Source organism: Pleuronectes platessa, chromosome 23, assembly GCF_947347685.1.
Source record: "Pleuronectes platessa chromosome 23, fPlePla1.1, whole genome shotgun sequence".
NCBI lineage: Eukaryota > Metazoa > Chordata > Actinopteri > Pleuronectiformes > Pleuronectidae > Pleuronectes > Pleuronectes platessa.
In genome coordinates this window covers 8864166-8883058 of record NC_070648.1, presented here as the reverse complement: position 1 = coordinate 8883058, position 18893 = coordinate 8864166, and positions in this window count along the sequence as shown.

Below are 18893 nucleotides of genomic sequence, written 5' to 3'. Positions count from 1 at the left end.
TGAAGGGGTACGAGACTGTAAAAAGTTTGGGAACCACTGCCCTACACTATAGACTGTACGTAAAGATGGACGACAAAAGTGCCAAACTGCCTTGATCGCCTCCTACAGGTTACTACAGGTCAAATAAAATGTTCTCAAAGGTGTGGTCTGTCATTTAAGGTAGATAATATCACACTTATTTGGTTTTAAACTGTTATTTGATGCTATGAAAACAGGGTGAGATGTCATGATTAACAGCTGAGACTGACTTACGATTGGTCGAGTGGATGTATCAGCTGGACCTTGCTGCGGTGGCTCCATCCTCTAATAGGAACAGTGCAGACTCCAAATGGCGTCTTCGGCACAAGTTGGCAGCGTCCGTAACCAGGATGGTTTGCCTTCATTTCTGGAAGGTGGGAGGAAATGGAGACGTGTCAATTTATACACAGTCTATGATATATATGAGTTCACAGATTTGGTGCAAATTCAATGTACATACATAACACTGAGCTCTACATCTTCACCGCCTCTTTTCACGAATCTAATTCCCTGTATATGAAAATCTTAAATTACAGAGCAGATGCAACCATATTTAAATACATTTGTAAAAAAATACAATAAATGGTTAAACCTTAACGTCTGACTGAAATGGATAAATCTGATAATGCATCTGAAACGCTGACGTTCATTAAGCCTTCACAGATTAGAGATTAGTTTTTTTACGCAACACTCACCACATATAATAATTGCTGAGATTCCACTGAAACTCAATTAACGATAGCACTAAATTATCAGTTACCCCAAACAAACGCAACAGACCAACACAATGCAATTGTCACCTCATTAGCACGGATTTCAGAACATTATTTCCTGGTTGAGAGATGTCACATCAGCTGCAGTCAAACGGCTATTTTTACTCTGGCTCTGCCCAAAAAAAAAAATCACACCCTTGTTTATTTATTTTGCAGTGATCAAAAAGTTGTATAGTAACTTTCACAACTATGTGTAAAATGTGCCACTGTCTGTAGTGGCTTTGTTAGTACAAAGTTGTGTTCATGCTTTGCTGTAAATCTTTATTTTTCATACATTTTGCACTTAATTGATCTCAGACACAGGCAATGTTTTTTGTACTTGTGTATTTTTCTGCATCAACAATGCGAACATCTTTAATGTTAATGTCTAAAGCACTCTGCGTTTCTAAAGAGGAGAGGACATTGTTGTTTGCATGAAACACTGTTAGGATAACATCTCTGAGCTGGACCCCCTACTGCACCACTTTGGTTGGTGTGGATATCTTATTTTCCTGCATATCAAGAAATGTCCAAGTGTTCAGCTACAACGATTCCAAACATCATAGCATTTTCCAGTAGTGGTGTCAGATTCGCACACTTACGGTACAAGGTCTTTTCTACGCTCATCATTTGCTTATTTTCAACACACCAAATTTAAAGCATCCATAAGACAGGTTGTGATACGAGTGCTACAGCTTTTAACTGGGGGGGGGGGGGGAACGAACCTCTTCATCTATCACTGTACTATTCATCCACAGCTGGATGGAAGAAGTTCACAACTGTTCTCCGAGAGCTTTCAGAAGTCATTTGGAAAATCAGCAGCTTGAGTGGAAGCAGGTGAGGCTGAAGTGGATACAACAACGCAACTGTAAATTACAAGACTTCATCACAAAACGACTCCATGAAGGCACCGTCACCATTAGAGAGAGAGGACATGTAACATTTCAATGAAAGAACCCTCTGTGAAGACAAAATGACCGTCTTTATTTTCAGAAAAGTTATATTGATCCATAATGGTCGGACATTAAATGTCCTCTGTGGCTCCAGCCTTATCTGTCATAAATGGCTTGAGATGAAAATACCCCATATTACTCTATTGCGACAATCCTTAGTGTGACTTTCGTCTAAACGGACCGTCTGCCTGGCCCATTAAGATCTGAAAATGACACTTTTTCCTTCACGGGACAGTAAATACACATTTTTCTGTCCTTTATTATGACTGAATCATGACCATTTCATGGATTTATGTCAAAGCATAAAGTGCTAGTACATACATGCAACAGATTTAACATTCATGCCAAGCAGGAACCTGATAACGTTATCTAGATAATCTGTAGACTTTGTGATGAAGGTGGCAGCATCTGGAGGTAACACTTCTTATCCTGACACTCGCTCCTATTAGCAGCTACAACATCCCAACGCCTACAGCGCAGACACAGACACTACAAATAAATAACACGGTATTAACACAGCTCAGCGGAAACACACACCCCCGCTTCTATATGTGTCAATAACATTAATTAAGTCCAACTGCAAAGCTTTGGTTATTTGCACAACTTGCTAGGCATGGCATCCAGATGAAATGAAATAAAATACCATTTGCATCCTGCTCACAGAGCCGCACTCTGAACGAGAGCTTTCGAATGAGGCTGGATCGGAGGTCACCAGCGCTTCCTGGAATCGACTGAATTTCTAAATCAAGGCGACACCTCAGTAGAACATAAAGATGATCTTTCTCACTTGGAAATTATCATTTGACCATTGAAATACAGTAAAAGGATCTGGGGTTTTAGATGATGTCTGTGTGTTAACTTATGAAGATGAAAGCCACGAGAGAAGTAAGATTAATTAGTTTTGATTTATTACTCAAGCTTTAAAGGTTGTTAATACATGTGCCTTGATGCCTGATAATGTACTGATCAATAACTTCTGCTCACCAACACTGTGAGGAATTAGTGATGTGATGCCGCTTCACATGAGTAATGATACAACAGCAACGACTCAAAAACCCAACACCAAACTTTCTGGAGGCTTTGGTGAAATTATAAACTAACTTTTGCAACTGAAAGTGTAATAATTTGTTATATTGGGGATAGTATACTTTAAAGATATATATGGAGCTAGAATAGAAAGTCTTAAGGAAATCTTTTGAGTTTTTCTATATGAACTATATTATGGAAGTCACAGCCAGTCCCCCAAAAATGGTCAACTTCGTTAGCCACTGTCTGCTTTATTAGGGATTCGAGATAAATACAATATTTAGCTACATAGATTTCTCTTGTGACCAAATCTGCTTTAGAATTCCATTGATATCTGTGAGACATTCTGGCTCAACACAGAAGCTCAGATCAGAACACACACACAAAGCGATTGTGACTTCATTCTCGGCCATTATCCAATTTATCTTTGAATAAAACTAAACCAGTGTGAGGAGGACCAATATGACACAACTAAACCTGAACAAGGACAGTAGAAGTAAAATGCCAAATAGTATAAACAATTCTCATGGACGTGAAAAAGCCATCAGATCTGGGTCACTGTTAAAAATCTGTGTTTTCATCCCTGCCTCCCTGTGTTAAATAAATCAAGGGCCTGAATGTCAACGAATGCCGTTCCTCTCTGCTTGTCCCTAGGTCTGAACTGCACACACACAAACACATGCCTTCATGTCTGAGGCTCACATGTTCACTTACTGGAAACAGCACACACACAGATGGATGGTAAAATAAACAGCCTCATTATGATAATCTCTTGACATAGCAAATAAAACTGTTGGGCGCAGGTCATTAGTGCGAGTGTGTGTGTGTGTGTGTGTGTGTGTGTGTGTGTGCATCTTTGCGTGAGCGTGCAGCACGACTGAGTAAATCCACAGGGCCGTCCCCGTAACAGTCTGCTGTGCCAAGCTTGAATATTTCACAGATTACTCCCACACTGAGACAAAAGCTCTCATTCAACCAAAATTCACATCAGTAGCTGACAATATTGAAAATGGCTCGGTTTAATATGAAAGGGTCACTGGTGTCGGACCCACTGAAAATTAACATTCTACTGGAGCCGTATGCAGCCACATTGTTTTGTGTTTCCGGCTGGCACATAGAGCTTATGTCTGAGATGTAAGAAATGCTGCAGATGGAATTATTAGCAGGCATTTCTAGCACTAAGTGTCACACACACACACACACACATGTACACCGACATACCTGAGTAGACATGGAGTAATCAGCGGCTTGTGAAAAAAAAAATGCAGACCAAGCCAATCACTCTGTCTACAGACTTAATTTTAGATCTTTTCATTGCATTTGTCAAATGTGCAGAAAGATACTTCCTGAATGTAAGCTGTGAAATTGTTAGCAATAAAGATCTTGATTACAGAATTTCTTTCTGAGTGTTTTGCCTCCCATGCAGACAGAAACTGCTTAACACAGCTATAAGCAAATCTTTTTGAAGTTAACAGTAACTGCCACTAACACTTTTTTTTTACATCTCTCACTGAAAATTGTGTTTTAGAAAAAGGAATAGGCCACAACAAGTCTGTCAAAAAAGTGTGCAACTTCCCTACAAACGCTGAGAAGCATTTCCTGATCCATAACATATACTGTATCTACTTTTTTTCCCAGGGCTCTACTGATTTCTACAGAGGGCTTTGCCACTTAGACGTAAACATGCAGTGCTTTCAGAAAGTAGTCCGAGACCTTCACTTTTATCACATTCTGCCATTTTGCAGCCATATGCTAAAAATGTTTACATGTATGTTTTGTCCCCACAATGAAAAGGACGTTAAAACTTCGGAGACCTCTCATGGAAAAAGGAAATCGGACTTTAACAGTGATATTCTCATTGATGGGAATTATCTCGCAGCATCATTAGAGATCAGCCAAATTGTTTTCTTGGTCACCTCAGTTACCAAAGCCCTTCTATTACTCAGTTTAACCGAGTGACCAGCTCATCCTTCTTCCCTTTACTGATTTTGGAGGCCACTCTTATAATAACCTTCAATAAAGGAGAATGTTTTCTGTAGCTGTTTAACACACATTGATTCCAGTCAAGGTGCAGAAACATCAATAGGAATGGGAAGAAATGGAGATACATTTCAAATATCATAGCCAAGGGTCAGAATGCTTATGTCAATGTTTTTTCTTTTTATAGAAATTGGTGTTATTATGGGAAGAGGAATTTAATCTTAAGGCTGTAAAGTGTTGTAACGGCTGTAATGAAAAGTGAAAAAGAGAGAGCTTGTGAATGCTCAAACATCATATTGGAGCATGAGCTGAAATGCCTGATGTCAAAGGTGAAAGTGGAATTATTGACAAAGTAACAGTCGTCTTGACAAGAGGAGAAACCCACTGACCCAGACAGAGAGAAGGTTCAACCTGCTGCTGTACCTACAAATCATTTAACTTCTTTGACCTGGTCCGTGCCTGTCGACCACTGAGATCTGCAGACGGAGCCTTGTTGGTTACTTCCAGGTCACAGTTCCTAACAAAGTGTGACCAGGCTTTTGCTGTTAGAGCCAGAACACCATGGAACTCTGCCCTTTGAATGGAAAAAGACAAATTCTCTGAATCCCTCCTGAAAACTTTGTCTTTGTGTAAAAGCTTTTGCAAATGAATTGCATTGGATGTTTTCTGGACAATCTTATTTATTTATTTGTTTGATCAATGATTGCTTCTTTGTTTCAGTCAAATTTGATGTTTTTTTGGTTTAATTGGAACTTTAAAAAGTGCTGTAAAAATAAGGATTAGGATGTTGAGGTTGTTGTTATTATTATTCAGATTTGTCAAAATACATTTGAAGGAGAAGTGAAAGAAAATGACATTGTGACCTTTTTGTTTATTAAAAAATACTGGTTTTTGAAATCAGTTGGCTGTTCTGGTTTTCTGTTTAGTTGACTATGAAAATGAGGGATGAGCACTTACAGACCCTGAGTCAAAATGAATAAGCATTTTGAAATAAATGATATAAATGAATTTCAACTTCATCTACTTAAGACTGATTTTTTTAGATCTACTTTCAGAGTTACAGTCTTCTTGTGTGCTTTTGTCTTGTCCCACAGTATCACACCTTGAATTCCTATTCATGCACCAATAATATATAATGCAGCTTTTCAGCCAAAATTCTTGAATAATTGATAAATAAATGTAATATATGTATAATGTATATCATTTTTTTCCTAGTATATATCGGCCAATAAATTGCTATCGTTATAAGCTTGATATCGGCATCTGCAAAAATCATTACAGGTTTGGCCCTTAATGACTTTGGCTACAAAGTTAAGAGTGCAAATTGATATGCATCAAAGACCAAAAGGAGAGCAGGATACTGTGGAAAGACCGAGTCTGTGTGCACAGAGATAATACAGAGATATCTTGGCTGTTTGCAGTTGACATTGATATTTTCTGTGTGTATGGGAGCGATTCTAGCAGCTCACTTTAATGCCTTTGGATTAAAATCTTTCCTCGAAAACGATGGCCTGCACACAACCTAAGCATTTTACATAACCCTCTTAAGGCATACAATTTATGAAACATGTATTCAGTGAGATAAAAAAAGCATAAAAAAATATCCATTCAACCTCCACCCGTGGGAGGAGTGCAAAGTATTGTTTATTAGAAATGATAAACCAATCAAAGCAGTTCTTCTGCTCTCTGGGTATATGGACCACTGTCAAACCAAATACTAAGCTCATGAAATCCATCTGCTGAATGCACCAAAACAAGACAATTGCAGTGCAAGCCTTTAAACAATCCCTAAAGCACAGAATGGGGTCGTACAAACCCAACATGAATAACTATTGAACACCTATGTCTGAAAGGCACTTGAGCCGCCCTGTGCAATCTAAACTTGTTATGGTAAATCTGCTCTCAACGTGGACAAAGCAGATCCTAGAACCACTAAACCCACAGACAGAGACAATGAAGATGGTTTTCATACTTCTATCTTATCTGAGACAGTGGTGCTTCCAAGCCGACACCCAAATGCCACGCCATCTCGATTTTCATCAAAATTTAGGGAGCTTCTACATTTTAGAGGATTACATTTTAATTCAGTGGTAAATCCATTCAAAGATTCTATTAAATAAAGAAGGCCTGTAGCAGACAGCATCAATATTGAAGCAGTGTTGTGTTTCTATGTTTGTATTTGATTGCTCATGGGCCGTGGGGAGTCTGGCACTTACCCAAAACAAAACATACAGGGCTGATGTCTACCGAAGTATTGAAGTGTTATTTCTGTCTCACAGGCACTTGTATTTTTCTCTTTGTCTCTGGAATTGACTAACGTCTGTCATCACAGCTACAAACACACATCTCATATCAGTGGGTGTAAAGTTCATAATCCTTCTGACATTCAGGAGCCGACATATTAGTGTATGATGAAAACAGACTTTGTAAAAAGAAAAACAAGTTTTTTATACTTGATATTTGTTTTTAATTATCTCTGCATTACTAATGAAAGCTGGTCTTTAATCAGTGTTCATCTCTCTATGCACCCACTATTTCATTTATGTTCGCTATTATTGAATGTGTACTTAGCATTTCTCACTTTATTTATTGACTTTTGACACCTTCATTCTTTCACCTTCTCTGTAGGTGAAAATTTCACAGCAAAAATAAAATAACAGCTATTGTCTTCAACTGATGCGTCTGGTGAAAAACTGCTAAAAACCCAGTGACACGAGGCAGAATGCAAATACGATGTATTCATATCATGAATATGCTAATTAACAAATAGCAATTCCACCGCATTTATCAACAAGGCCCTAAATTGTTCACATTGAACAAACACAGTCCAGTTGTGTAAGACTTTGACCTCGTCTTTAGAAATGAGTGGCAGCAGGTGAATGAAGCGATAGAGAAAGAAGGGAAGGGACTGGTGAAGGGTAAGGGATGAAGCATGTGTCTGCTGAACTGCACAAACAGGAGAGGTGATGAGAAAGAGGGTGAGAAAGTGCGTGTGTGTGTTTGTGTTTGTGACAGGAGGAGAGGCACACAACAACTAACAAATGTGTGTATGTGTGTGTGTGTGAGAGAGTGTGTGCGTGTGTGTTTGTTTCAGCAAACAAGCATTCAAAAGTTCCAAAAATAAGTTTTAATAGCATAATAAATGTTATTCATGAATATAATAAAGTACCTCGTTGCTTTATGCCTGAGACATAATTCTGCGATGACAATATTTCATTTAATTTTAACTGGTGGCTTACGTGATTTATTTTGTTTAAACCTGCCATATAATATTAACAACGACAGACATAAAGCAATGTAGCAGTGAATATCATCTTCTCAGCAGAAAACTTTCGTTGACTGAAACTCACAGTAAGAAGGCACTGTACTTTACAATTTGTTGTTTCTTCTTCTAGCACTGGGAGTCTCCTAATTTTCTTTCTTGGTAGATGGAAGTTGTCAAGCAGTTTTGGCATATCTAACAAAAATCCCATCTTTTGAGACCACTAGCCTACAAACTTGCGGTCCGCCATGTCTTACACTTCCCTAGGAATACATGGCTTATAAACATTCTTCATTTTTAACTGGATTTACTTGGGGGCTGGGACTAATCTTCCAATTGGCACTTTTGGGGGTTTTGTGTAGAAACTTTAAAAAAAGAAAAAAATTTGGAGACAGCAGATGAGGTTTGTCAGCCAGAAGTACCACATGAGAGGGGTTATCCCACTGGCTTCCCCGTGCCAGGGAAGACCAGCAGAGCACAGATAAGTGCTATCGATGTTGAATTACACCCAGCTGGAAAACAAACATCACACAAGGCCCTCGTCAGCCACCGAGCGAGGAGGAGAATGAGAGATAAACCTCCTTAAATCCGAAGTGGAACCATGCAACAGCCATATTAGATGTATCTCAATGAGGCAATCCAGTGATGCAGAATACATCCAGTTAGAACGGATGCAGGCATGAAGGCCCAGTTAGCCAGTGGGGTTGAAATGATACTAAAGCTTCTATTAAAGCTTCAGTCAGGGAGTTCTCTGGACATGGGTACTTAAATAGTTTAAGCCCATGACCCAGATTCTTAAACTGGTGATCTGGAAAGTCTATTGCCCTGCAGTGGGTCTCAGATTAATTTAACCATATTGTTGCTGTTGGCCAGTTCCCCTTTTTCTAAGTGGTTACTGATCCCGGTTGAAAAAGAAAGATGTTGTTCAAATAGATCAGCAAAAAATAAACCTATCAGTCTGTGTCAGTATCAATTACAGATTATTCCAGGAAGAATAATGTCTTATCTTAACAGTCTCACATGTCATGCACTGGCACAAGGTTTTTCTATGGATCACGATCGGATAACTGATAACAACATGCAACCATTTATTTCTGTCTGTCACCTTTAAAAACAAAAAATGGGTGAATCATTAACCACATGATGCTCTGCCTTGTGTCAGGGCTTGTTTGAACAGATTGTACCTGATCTACATGTTTTTGGTCGTTGTTCTTTACAGATAGAAATTTGACAGTTTGATCACAGTCTGAGAGCTACAAGATTGTCGAGCCAGGAGGAGAATCTCTGACAGCTAAGACGGGTCAAAGCCTGATCTCCTATATGCTTTTGGGGAGTGCAGTTGTGACAGCAGGAGGGCTGCTAGTGCTGAGGCCAGGACTAAGATCCCTTGCCATCAGAGCAGAGCTGCTCCAGCCTCTCTGTTCACATGAAGGGACTTGTCGACTGATTTTAGTTCAAAAAGCTTTAAAAGCAGAGCTTCAGATCCCAGAACAAAGAGAGGGCCAGGGGTCACGGAAGAGAAAAAGTCACAGAACACATCAGAGAACCCAAAGTGCCTGAATCGGGCTATGCTGGGAATTTCACAGTTTAAAAAAACTAGTCATCACAAACCAAGCATGATTTATCTACATTTAATAATCAGAGATTTCCCAATAGTCACTCAAAATTAGCAGGGGGAGGCAGATAGAAACTGCCGCCTGCTGCCAGTCCCCTTCTTTCTCTGAATCATATATGGAGGGGAAATTCCCATTCCATTTACAAATACGAAAAGGCTAAGAAACCGCACGACACACTGCCACATGCTCCACGTGTCAACTTATCTCCACTCAGGTTCAGAACCCTGGACAGCACCACACCGACACATAAAGTTCACTGTCCATGGTTCTGAAACAACAGCTCAGCAATAGTCACATGTACCATAGCCTGTCATTTTATTTAGCCATTTTTAATAGCTAAAGCTTCAACAGAATAAAAGCATCTCACATGGCATTCAAGCCCAGAGCAGACGTCTACTGCACATATCACACCTACAACATTGGGACTTTGAAATTTCATGAGCTAAAATATTTAGAAATTCAAATGAGGTTTTATTGTATAATTCAATGGGGTTGGATGCCTCCACTTACCAGCGCAGTTTCAGTCTACATACATTTTTTTTATGAGGTCACCATCACCATTGGCCTTCCATCACTGAAATTTAACAAGTTCATCTTTGAGTCCAGGCAACAACTGGTTAAAAAAGTATTCCCCTAAAGGCAGACTTTAGATATCGATTCAAGAGATCACAAGTATGATATCTGAGGCCACTGTCACTTTTGACCTTTGACCACCCAACTATTAGTTAGTCAATGACTTTAAGTCAATATTTGTGCCAAATTTTAAGGATTCTATCCAGGCGTTCTTAAAATAATCTGTTCAGAAGGTAAAACAGTGTTCCACATCCGGTCATTGGCTGTCACTGGCGTGGAGGCATACAAATCCCAAGAACATTACTTGGATTGTATCATATAATGCTGTATTATAATTAAAAAATTCTGTTCTATGTCACTTATCTGAATAATTTTTTTGGTTTAGAACAAATCGACAACTGTAACACTAAACAACTTACTAACTAGAAGATATATAAAATCTGCTTTACTTGTGTTTCTGGACCTTTGCCCTTAAGCCTTAAAAATTTAAAAGGCGCAGACTCACTGTAAGTTGTTTTCCGAGCAGTGGCATTGAAGCTATTCTTTCAAAACATATTTTGTCATTTAGTGTTGATTATGGTGGTGAAGAGTTCTGTCTCATATGTTGCTTCATATTCTTTTCAATCTGGTTGGGATATGGTAAATGTGAAGGCCACAACATATGACTCACTTCATTTTTAAACTAAAGCTATTCAGTGGACACTCACAGCTTGTGTGGATGCATGTGAATTCAATATATTCCTCCATTCCTTTCATTTGTCGCTCGCCTGTATTCTCCACATCTATTATAGCCTCCCCCTTGTTTTTGTCCTTTTGTTAGACCTGGCATTTTCCAAACTGTGCCTTAAGGGGCATTATTCTAACCCCTCATAAATGAGATGCAGGCAAAGGGGGGCAATTTAAGGCAGCCTAGGCTCTCCTGACAGCTGCACGTAAAGTTGTCAGCTATCTGTGGTAGTTTGACACCTGTAATCACGGTTGCTACGGTTTTCAGCCAATCTCCGTTGGCAGGGCTCATACTGCCTGGCCAAGCAAAAAAGGAAAAAGTGACAACTGACTTGACCACTGAGTTTTGTAAAATTGTTATCATCAACTTAATGAACATCCTGAAGGAGTTTCACCTCTGGAGAAAAACACATCGTCAGGTCAAGGCAACATTGCTTTAATAACTTCTCTCCATCTTGATGATTTGAAAAAGCAGTGTCATCTCAAAACTCAAATGCAGTGCTGTGTTCACATGCATGCTTGGATAATAAAACGACAACATACTTGTAGCCAAGTCACACATAGCTTCACAAAGGATGTTGCTGGAGAGGAAACTACAAATTCTAAAACGTGGATGCTTCACACACATACACACACACACCTTTAACCTGGCAGCACAGATGAGATCCACAAATAACAGTATCAAGGTGATAGGATTGTCACTTTTTATTCAAAATTCAAAAATGTATTCGAACGTGTGGGGAAAGTTAATATTCAACCTGTTGTGACCCATTCAAATTCAAAATATACAACATAGACGAGCATCAGACCGTCTGAAGTAGTTGGTCTCCTTATCCAGCATAGGGCACTCAACAGTTTGACCTTTTAAATGCCCTCTTGGCCTATCATTGTTGTTATTTATGAAATTGGAGAATGCTATCAAGCTACCATACCGGGTAAGTGTTCTACATCGTAGACGACAGAGTAACGATCGAAGCTGAGACTGTTTGTCGACTTTGTACCATGCGACCACCTTCTAACCAATGAAGGCTCAGCTTCAGGCAGCAGGCAAGGAGGCACCAAGGAGGAGCAGAGCAGCATCAAGTGTCCAATCTTGTATGCATGCGCAAAACAGGGGGTGGGGCTATATTCAAACATACTGATTGCATGTCAAAACTGACAGCAAAAAATAATCACATGGTGTTGAATATTGCCCAGAAAAGTGTTTTTGCAAAGCATTATGTCACAGTGAATCTGACCTTTTGAATCACTTAATTTAACCCTCTTAGACATTTGAGTGAAATGTCATAATAATTAGTCTATGAAGTTTTGTGAAGTCACTTTGACTTTGACCTTTACCACCAAATTCGAATCAGTTCATCCATGAGTCCAAATGTACACTTGTGCCACATTTCAAGAGATTCTGTAAAAGTATTTGTGTGATTTAGCATTCAAGAGTCATGACAACCTAAAAACGCCTTCAGCCATAGTTGTCATCGACGTGGAGCAAACTGGTGACAAGGGATTTTCCTCAATTAACAAATAAGTATTTAGAAAAGTCTTAATGAAACGTTCGGTTTTATAAAATAGACATTTCTTCCTTTATAATGACGTCGCCCTCCACATGTTGCAGCATGCGTGCCAGTTTGTAACAGTGATAAGGGCAGAACAACATCTTATGGCTCATGTGTTTTGCCTGTCCTGATGTCACTGCTACAGCTTGTGGTTAGGAGGCAGGGAGCTGAGCTTTAGTTTAGACTCGGCGGTGCATGCAGTGTTCATCGTTTGTTGAGGCCCTGGCCAGGCACTGAAGTGCACTTAATGCGGTTAGGTTGAATCCAGCAGTGCGTGTGGTGCAGTATTTTTGAATGCCTAAAATACAGCAAGCTATTACAGAGCAAGCTAAATTGAGTCGAAGCCTGTTTTGTCCCTGTGTGAGAATCTGATGAACTAATCTCTTAAGCTGCAAGAAACCAATACTGTGTTTGCGTGCATGCCTCAACACACATCTTGTTCCTGCCATTTTAGTTCAGCATGTATGTTTGTGTGCACGAGCATATGTGCATGCGACATTAATAAGCACTGTAATGAGAGGGGACAGTTTACTGTTGCTGTGGTAATGGAGCAGCAGAGCGTTGCCAGGCTCGACGACAGCGATGGAACAGAACTGTATCACTGCATCGTCCTGGAAACACAAGCAGCAGAGAGGGGTGTGTTTGGATTGAGACAGACAGAGACAGACGGACGGAGAGATTGATGGAGATACGAAGAAAAGAGGGGGAAAGGAGAAGTACATGATGCAAAAGACAGATACAAGAGGCGAGTGGACAGATGCAGTGCGGAACACCTTTTCATGTCAAAACAGAGGTCTGTGTGTATGTGTGGGAGAAAGAAAGAGTCTGATGGATGGTCTTGTCTATACAGCCAGAGGTGTACAAGGAGGAGGAGAGAGAGAGAGAGAGAGAGAGATCTCTGATTTGCGAGGGGGACACGAACGGTGTGATGTGATTGATTTGACTGGGCCCGTGTCCCCCGAAGAGAGAGAGCGACTGATGAACAAAAACAGAGATGCAGAAGAGGAAGGGTCGTCAGACTGATGGATCAAGAGCGAGGACAGAGGCGACAGATGGATAGAGTGAGACGATAAGGAGAGATAGGAAAGACAGCAAGATTAATATAGAGGTAGATGGCAAAATAATTTGAGTGACGACAGGTCGGGCTGGATCGATGAAGAGAGGTATACCCAGGTCTCCTCGGTTCAATGTTTATTCTTTTTTAAAGAGAAAATAAAGGTTTGGTGCACAGAGGATTTCTTATGACCTTGGAGCAGGGGTTTAGAAGTAGTTATAAGTGAGTCTCACCCAAAGCCAGAAACTATTTAAAGAGTCAGCCATGTGATGTTTTTCAGAGCTGTCAGTCCGCTGAAGACAGACGGTCACATTTCAGGGATCAGATAAGATTGCACTTCAGAGGAGGAGAGATCATTTGGGTGTAAACACTCGAAAGGAAAGCAATGAGGATTCAGTAACGTCTTCCTTTCAGACTTCTCCCTCAGTTCAACAATGTTTTTGATGTCTACGCCGTCTTTTAGATTTAGATGTTTTTCTTTCCTGTTTTGTTTTCACCTTGTTTTTATCCTTCTCTCCCACATGCAAGGTTACTTCTTCATCAACCAAATTGCTGTCACAGAGATAAATAGACTTTCTCTCATTGTAAAATTGTCCCTTCGATCCTGATATCAGAGCATTTTTCTACCATTAAAGAATTGTAGAGAAAACATTTTTTAATGGATTTAATGGGTTCCTCCATGACCCATACCACATCTTAACACCAAGTTTCATAGTAAGCCGTAATTTTTGCATAGTCTTGTTTTCAATCAACCAAACCAACAAACATGGAGATTGAAAACCTAGGCAGAATAATTATTCAAGTCATATTTTTCTGTGATAATCTCTAATATTAAATCTCACAACTGTTTCAATTAAAGATCTTAAGATGTCAACTTGGACTCTGGGACCTTGAATTTCACATCTTTTTGTCATTTTGTGGATTAAATTAAGTTAATTAACTAAAAGACACTAAAAAGTTGGCTATTCGATAATGAAAATAACTGTAATGCCGTAGTGAAGGGAAATCAACCTCCATGACCTGAACATTGTATTTTAAAGAAAGGAGACTTAGTGTTCCCTGTTACTTTATTTTTCTTGTCACCAGAATCTAGTTATTAGGGACTAGAACTTTCTGCTCCAGCCGCCATAGTGTTGGGATAAATAGCACAATTCACGCAGTTACGGGAAATTAGGTTATATGTCAGAATCATAAAATGTCCTTAACTTTTACTTTTCTACTGCTGAATAAACATAGACTATGAACATATGGATTTTCCCTAAGTCTGCCAGCCTAAATACCTATGGAGGAGATAAAACTCAAAACATTCAACAAATGTTGAATATTCAACATTTATCTTCACACGCTGTACAAGACAAGCTAACATGGCACTGATGAAATCCAAGGCAGCGTACTGAGGAGCACGGTCTGCGAATGAATTTTCTAAATGTCTAAAAATAAAATGTTCAATATCTCACAGCTGCTGGGTCAAATCAAAGTGAACTAGTGGGTCCAACACACAACATAGAGTAAGGCTGCTCCAGAGTGCTGTGTGTTACTGTCCTCTGTGTGTGTGTGTGTGTGTGTGTGTGTGTGTGTGTGTGTGTGTGTGTGTGTGTGTGTGTGTGTGTGTGTGTGTGTGTGTGTGTGTGTGTGTGTGTGGATTTCAGTGGTGCTGAAGTGTGTGTTGTATTTCTTTGATGTCACAAGATCTATGCTGGTGTGTGTGTGTGTGATGCTGTATGTCTCTCAGCGATGCCATAACGAGACTGTGTTTACTTGCTTGTGTGAGGCGGGAGTAGCTCCAGTGTGTGTCATGTGTGCGCCTGGCATCACAGCTACTGCATCTAGTAATCCCAACATGAAAAGTGTTTGCGCGTGTGTGCATGTAGTATGTTTTATCTCTTCATGTGTATTTTCTTTGGAGTCCGGTTTCTAAGTCTAAAACCACTCGCCATGCGGCTTTACACCAGCCTTCTAACTATGAAATGCCTCTCACACAAACACACAGTTGTTTACACAAACAAACACACACGTGGGACAGCTGCATATTCTAGCAGGAGAGAACAGGTGTAGAGTTAATGTTTGCTATGAGTAGCAGACACCTTTCCTATGACTGAAGCTTTCAACCAGAAGATTTCCCTGGATGATTCAACCCTGAACCACGTCGTCGTCCAGCTGGTGGATCAGCAGTGAGCGACAGTCTCCACCAATCTTCTCGCAGCTTCCACCTCTACTCCTCCCACCTGTTCCAGAGCCAGAAAGAGGCTCTTTCTGCTGCCTCCTGCAACCTGCGTGCAGCTGTCTCCATTTCCCCCCCTCCCTACTATTCCCAAGAGTGTAAACATCTTCCACACAGACAGCGCTTAAAACCCATGCAGCCATCCTCAACAGAAATAGCCAGGCCTGCCACCCTTTGTTCCTGCAATCGTTGGACCAGGTCCTGGCACTTGCTGGAGCTTCTTCTCCGAGGCATCTTCCCACAGGGGCTGTCAGTTCAATCAGAATGATCCTCATTGCCACCTTGAGCCATGTGACCACAGCATATCAGGCCTCAGGGATGTTCTGACAACCTGGGGGAAAGTGTTGTTTAACTCCCAGGCTCACTCACCCTCGTGGCACACAACAGATGCCCCTCTCGGTCTTCTTCGATGGGGTGACTTAGCTGCTTCCTGATGAACTGTACAGACATAGGGCTGGGCTCGCATGGCTGTGACACTCATTGCTCCAAGACATCATCAGTCAGGGCTCTGAGGACTTTAGAGTGAAAACCCCCTGTATCGCCCCTGCACATCCACAATGAGCCCCCCTCTCTCTCTCTTATTGCATTTTATGCAGATTTTGAAGAGTCACACACACTGATTGGAGCAGGAAAGTGATGCGATGTGTGGAAGGGCTCAAATCTTCACAGTTCACTTTTGTGGGTTGTACTTTGTCCTGGTTCCTTGTGATTCATCTTGCACAGACCTTGAACCTTCGGGTTTCCTCCCCCAGGTGTCAGTTCTCAGTTTGGATCATGTCTCTCCTTTGCACTATAGGTCTGAATCATTTACCTGTTTCCCGCTCTAACCTGGCCACACAATATATTAGCATTTGCAACAAAAAATAATTTGCTCTCTCAGAAGAGCATGCTTCAAACCAAGGTTGCAGACATAATATTCAGTCAACGAGTGAAGCAGAGAAACAGACACTCATTCAGCACCTGACAAGACATAGATCAGCATCTGACAATAGTTTGAGTTGAGTTTGTTTTATGATCATTTAGAATCATTTTAACAGAACAAAAACTACATATTTCTCATAATGCATTAATGCCTTCCAATAAATTGGCTTTGTTAGACCTCACTGCCACTAAAAAGTTAGGAATGTGAGACTGATGGGTTTTAGGAGAGAGACGAGATGATGATGGTGCTGATATGTCTGTACAATACCAGTGATCAAAAAGCTTAATGATCGGACTGATTCAGAATTTCTCAAGAATTGTATTATTGCCAGACAGGATTAAGACTTGCAGGAAACTAAAAACATCCACTAAGACAAATACAAATTATCTTTCTTTATTAGCAACTCGCTGAGGACTACCTGGGTCAGGCAAACATTAACAGCGTTTAGAGAACATTGGACAAAAGACAATCAAATTAGGCAATGAGCACTTACGGCATGTGTGTACGGTCACATACGGTTATAACGAACTTTGATAACGGGGATAGCCACCATGCTAACTGCGGTGGGAACAGCGCAAAAACCCGCTGACTTTAATCCCACGGCTCTCATGACACTGTTTCTCAAACACCGTCAGGTTAGAAGCAAACACTTGGTAGTAGTTAGTATCGGGTGTCCCTGCTGACTGTGTGTGGAAGCTGGGGGAAGCTAGCTGCCTCCGTGTAGCTTCAAGCTGTTGCAGCTGTTGAATTAGCAACGCAGTTTGGAAACAAGACCGGGGAACCGCTGCGCTAAGACACGATAACATAAGCCATATGACTCGCTGGGTGTCACTTTATTTCAGCAAAAACTGTCGCGTCATCAACATCCTTTTTCTGTTAGTTGCCATCGTTCACTGTGTGTAAGGAGCCGGGAGGACGTAAATAAACCAGCATGGACTTCTTCTATATACCGCATGAGGTAGGCTTGTCTAAGCTCGACTTCCGTTGCGCCATCTATTGTTCTGGCGGTGAATTGTTTTCACAGCAAAAAGGCTCGAACAACTATAAATCCAACGGACTCGGAGAAGCATACTGAGGCCTTAAGGAATTGTTTCTTTTGTGCAGCATGTCAGTTTCTTATTTTCTCTGTAAAAAAAAATCTTTTGAAACATTTAATTATTATGAGTGGATGATAAAAGGGATTTAATCTCAACTGTATCAGCACTGTATCAGCAGTGCAGCTTAGCAAAGGAAGAGCTGAACAATCACCAGCAGCCTTTAAAGCAGCATGGTATAACCTGAAGTGTCTACTGGATTTAGCATAAAAAATAGATTATTTTTGCATTCCAGTGCTGACGTCTCAACTTGAATCCATGCACTGCCCTGTTAGGAGACATAAAAAAAATGGCTATAGGAGGATTTTTTTCCATTTGACAATTTTTCTAGGTCATGTAAACCTGTTAAGATTTCAAATGAATGAGTAGGGCCTGACCATTAGCTTTTTCTGCCCAGGGAGGGGTGACTCCCTTTAGGTTACAGAGCCTACAGGCCGCCCTCTCCTCATACAGAAGAGAGGAAAGGAGTTAGTGAATTTGAAAAATGTAAAGACAATATAGATTTTTACTGGTTTAAATCTGTGCGATAAAATCGGTCTCTACCCACCCCCCACTGTCTCTCTACACCTTTACCCTTCTCATTGTCTTCCATGAAAACCATCCTCTTGTCTTTGTGTATCCTCTCTCTCTTAAACAGAAGAGGCTCTGTGTGTGCGTGTGCGTGTGTGTGTGTTCTCTCCCCCTCAGGTACAGATGTAGCTCATTTATTTAATTACTGTCATTTCTGCTTGGTTAGTGCTTACAAAGCTCACACAAACACATTGTGTAACATGCACACACACACGATGTCTACCTCAAGAAACATGTGCCACCTATGGTTACTTTGTAATCACTTGCACAGTTAACATTTTCTCAGAGACATTACACTGTAGTTTTGTATTTGTATCCTCATAATGAAAGGGAAAATGAAAAGCACATTTAAAGCCCTAACCAGCTATAATGACAACGTAAATGTTGCATGGTCCCATTTGGAGGAGGCACGTGGATACACAAACAGAAACAAATCATACACCTAATATAGTTAACAAATATCTGCAGGTTAAAAGTTTAAGAATTCCCAGAGTCGGGAGGCGAGCGTGATATAGCGAGAAAAAGCCCAGACATTCCGATATTAAAGTCATAAATGTACAAGAAAAAAATCTT